At 32.8% G+C, this 4,873-nt stretch overlaps 1 protein-coding gene across 1 annotated transcript in view; it reads left to right on the top strand.

Moving 5' to 3' along the window:
* LOC107562513 (junction plakoglobin-like) overlaps positions 1–4,873 on the top strand; it is a 92,995-nt gene that overhangs the window by 13,543 nt on the left and 74,579 nt on the right. The window lies entirely within an intron of this gene.

Raw genomic sequence — 4,873 nt, 5'->3', positions numbered from 1 at the left:
TAGGCAAGGCGGGGAGAAAAAAGGAGAGAGAGGTAGATAGCAGCGTATATGAGAGAATAGAAGTACTGAAAAAATCACTCGGGAACAGGAACGAGAGATTCATGGCAGCTACTGTACATTTTGGCAGGAAATATATGTAGACTTGTGTGCTTGACTTGATAGCTCAGCAACTTTATTTCTTGTAATTAGGAAAAAATAATAATTTTTTGAAATTGCGTTTTGCGTTTGTTATTATTTTTTGTTTTATATCTCACAATTGTAACTATTTCTCAAAGTTCGACTTAATATCACACAGTTGCAACTTTATTTCTCATAACTAATTAGGCAAAAATAATATTTTTATTTCTTGAAATTGTGTTTATTTTTGTTTTATATCTCATCTTTCTCTCTCATGACAAGTTTTTTTTTTCTTTTAGTGTCTCTTCATTCCAAAACTCACTCCAGCGTCATTGCATGCACTCCCCCTTCCTCTACTTTTCTGTTTCAGTGCATCAAAGAGCCAATTTGAAGTGCCTTTTTTCGGTATGGCAGCCGCTGCCTCAGTGTCTGTGAAGCTGGCAAGGCCAACACAGTCAGACAACATGGTTGGCACCGTATGCCAACAGACGAGAGCAGCGTGCTCTGCAGAAGGACAGATAATGAGTGTTATTGTCCAGCATGGTGTGTTGTGTCCTTACTAACTTTCATTTAAGCAAATAAAAAGCATCATCCATCCGATGATTAAAGCAATGCCAAAAAATAGCAACTTAATTGTCCTCATCAAGGGGAGTGGATAATGATAATTGACCTTTATTATGTCAACAACAAGCTTCAGAATTTAAATACATGGTTAAGGACATTCAATTCAAGTTAAGCTCTATTGAATCTGATGTTGGTTTCCACAGAAAGTGATTTAATTCTCGTGATTTAGTAGGTTTGTTTACATGTACTAATTTTCGTCAGTCCAATTGAATCCAATCCTATTTCAGATTCTGAAAGTTTTGTTTATAAGAACCCTAAACTTTTTAATTCGATTCAATCTTAAAGGGATATTTCACCCAAAAAGTTTCTTTCTTCTGTTGAGATGAAAAGATGATATTTTGATAATCAAACAGTTGACGGTAGCCATTGGCTTCCATAGTATGGAAAAAATAAATACTGAAAGTCAATGGCTACCGTTGACTGTTTAGAATATAGGCTAACTGTATAGGAAACTTATACAGGTTTGGAACAAGTGAAGGGTGCGTAAATTCTAAATCATTTTTGGGTGAACTATCCCTTTAAACACATCCGTACACTAAAAAAAATCGAATCAAATTTACTTGGAAACATTTTCACTCAGAAGGAAAGAAACTGCAAGTAACACATTGACTTAAACGTGAAATTTTGAAGTAGAAGTTTGGTAAAATGCACTCCAATAATCGGATGATCCTATAAAGGATGTGTGTTTTAATGTTTATTGTCTGCCTCTTCACTTGTATTGTAAGTGCCTTACTGTAACTGTGATTGGTGCTTTTTTTCTAAACAATTAAGAGATGAGTCAAAATCATTTTTCTTGTCACAGACGCTGTCAGTGTAGTTTAACTGCTAGTGAACCCGTGATGTTCCTTTTAATAGGTTAACAGAACCATTTTATGATGATCACGACACCATCATCTCCCCAGGTGGTGTTGTCTCAGATGAGCAATGAGTAAATATTGCTTTGAATGAAATCTGTCAAGTTTTTTTTTTTTGAGTACACTGAAAAACATTGGTGTGGAAACCATTTTCATGCAGAAATTGCTGGTGAATTTCACAAAACACATTCAATTAAAACATGACATTTTGAAGAAGAAAAACTGAAATAGTATTTTTTCATAAAATACTACAATAATCTTTGTTTCTAAGATTATTTATTAATCTTTATTTCTAAGTTTGGAAAATCTTTTTTTACAGTGAAATATGGTACACTGAAAAAAATGATATAGAAACAATTTTCACAATTAAAACATTTAATATGGAAACAGTTTTCACTCAAAAATATTTACAAAAAACAGCAACATTGAATTAAACAAGAAATTTTGAAGAATAAAAATTCTATTTTCTTGTAAAAACCTACTTTAATCATCTTTATTTACAAGTTCAGAAAATCTCTTTTACAGTGAAGTACAGTACACCGAAAAAAATGTATATCGAAACAATTTTCACTCAGAAATTTCACAAATATTTACAAAAAACAGCAGTAACGCATTGAATTAAACAAGAAATTTTGAAAAAAAAATTTAATCTTCTTTTAAAACATACTTTAATAATCTTTATTTACAAGTTCAGAAAATCTCTTTTACAGTGAAGTACAGTACACTGAAAAAAATTTATATAGAAACAATTTTCACTCAGAAATTTCACAAATAATTGCAAAAAACAGCAGTAACATTGAATTAAACAAGAAATTTTGAAGAAAAATGTAATCTTCTTGTAAAACATACTTCAATAATCTTTATTTACAAGTTCAGAAAATCTCTTTTACAGTGAAGTACAGTACACTGAAAAAAATTGATATAGAAACAATTTTCACTCGGAAATTTCACAAATAATTACAAAAAACAGCAGTAACGCATTGAATTAAACAATACATTTTGAAGAAAAATTGAATTTTCTTGTAAAACATTCTTCAATAATCTTGTCAATCTTGTCAAAGAGATATTACTTTCATTTGTCACAATGGGAAGGTCAAGTTGAGAGTGTTGCATTGTGGAATACAGTATTATGCTACTGCATGTTTTGATTTGCAGTATTTAGTTTACATACCGCAGAAGCAGTATGGTAGTATGCTATTGCAAACACTGGCAATTACAGCAACAACTGTGCAGACTTTCCAGCTGAGCTCCGGTAACTGATGGATCCTCTGGTTTCATGTATCTATTTCTTAATAAATAGCCTCATTCTCTTTTGATTACGTCTCTGTTGTTCACGACTCAATAACTCTTCGCCTGCTTCCTCTGTACCTTCCTCTCTTTGTCATTTTCTTTCATTATATGTGAACGTTTCTATCTCCTCTTCTCCCTCCGTCCTAAATCTTTTTAATTCCAAACCTTGCCAAGAAACCCACAGCCAAATTTCATTAGCGGCAGCGTTTGCATTTTCCGTCAGCGCGTTACCATAATGCTGATTTTTAGCTGAGTTAGTGTCGGACAGTTTGAGAGGGCTCATTTTTAAACTCTCTCCCTCGACGACGACGACAGCTTTTTTTTTTCTTTTCTTTTTTTGAAGTGTTATCTGTCAAACGTTTTTGCCAGGCTCAATTTGGAGATTGTCCTTGCGGCATTAGCGCAGTAGCACGCTAATGTAGTGGAGTGAGTGAAGATAGCATGAGCGAGAGAGAAAAAGTAACCTCTACATCAGCAGAGATCCTCGACGAGAGATACCGTAAAATTGCCCTTGGCCTTGTAGCTCCAGCAGAGGACCATGGCGTTTTATAGAAAGCCTTTAAAAGTGATAAGAAGACTGGCACCTGGAAGACGATATGTATAGGTTAGCGAACTCTTCAAGTGCAGAATTTAAGTGAGAGATTACACTTTATCTGACTGGGTGGAATCAAATCTGAAATTGTTGCCCAGTGCATCATGTTTGTCACTGCCTTAATATACAAGTTTATGTGATTAAAGTAGTATGCTATTGAATAGGGCTGGGTAAAAAATATAGATATCTCAATATTAATCGATTCTCATTTTTACGGAACAATATCGATTCTTAAATCCCAAGAATTGATTAATGTAGCCTGTTTTCAGTTAATGGACATAACACTGAAGGGCACTTCCCATCCAATATATCGCAATAAGCATTGTGCTTTGGTACGTTTAATTTGAAACAAAGTCTCAGATTTCAAATTCTTTCCATTGTATTGCAGAATTCAAACAATAAATGCCGTTTTGGCGCTGTTTAATGTGGAATGACCGATCGCTGTATCGCCTCAGTTCAACAGACACAGCAGCACGAGCTGCACGTGAACTGATCATCTCCTCCACATTAATACCAGTTTCAGCACAAAATAAACATGACTAAACATCCGAAGGTAAGTTAAAAGAAAGAGTACAACTTTACAATCCGTTTTTATGACAGCCACCATTGTTTATATAAAAAAAAAAAAAAAAAACGAATTGAAGTAGAAATATTATTATGTAATTGTAATTTTTACTATTTTAAGAACTTCATTAAGTGTAATTTTAACAAATCAGTCAATTTTAACCTTCAATATTATAGTAAGGTGGTACCAACTGACTCTCATGTATATTTTACAGCATTAGTTGAGAGATTTTTTTTCCTTGAGAAAATTTGGCATGTACTGTACCTGATATATATCCAAAATAATCGATATCGAATCGAATTGGTAAACTAAACGAATCGCAAGATTGTGAATGAGGATCGAATCTAATCGTGAAATTTGTGTCAAAACCCAGCCCTATTATTGAATTTAAGAAATGTGCAAAAAGGCATTTTCAAAATAGACTAGCTCATGAGGCGAGATGCTGAAAAAAAGCAGTAAGTCCTCATTCATTGTAATATTATTACAGTAATATTATAATATTTTGAAATATTTGTACAATTTCAAATAACTTTTTTCTAATTGAATATATTTTAAAATGTAATTTATTCCTGTGATGCACAGCTGAACTTTCAGCAGCCAATAATTCTAATATGCTGATTTGATGCTCAAGAAACATTATTATTATAATCAGCGTTGAAAACATGTTTTTTAATGGTTTTAATTATGTAGATTTCCGTTTTAGTCACCTATAATAACCCTGTGTGTATATATATATATATATATATATATATAGAGAGAGAGAGAGAGAGAGAGAGAGAGAGAGAGAGAGTGTGTATTATATATGTTATATTTGATTTTCATAATATAAAA

The sequence above is a fragment of the Sinocyclocheilus grahami genome, unplaced genomic scaffold, assembly GCF_001515645.1.
Source record: "Sinocyclocheilus grahami isolate Dianchi unplaced genomic scaffold, SAMN03320097.WGS_v1.1 scaffold826.1, whole genome shotgun sequence".
In the NCBI taxonomy this organism is placed as follows: domain Eukaryota; kingdom Metazoa; phylum Chordata; class Actinopteri; order Cypriniformes; family Cyprinidae; genus Sinocyclocheilus; species Sinocyclocheilus grahami.
The sequence above is the reverse complement of the archived record's forward strand: the minus strand, read 5'-3'. Positions and strand labels throughout refer to the sequence as shown.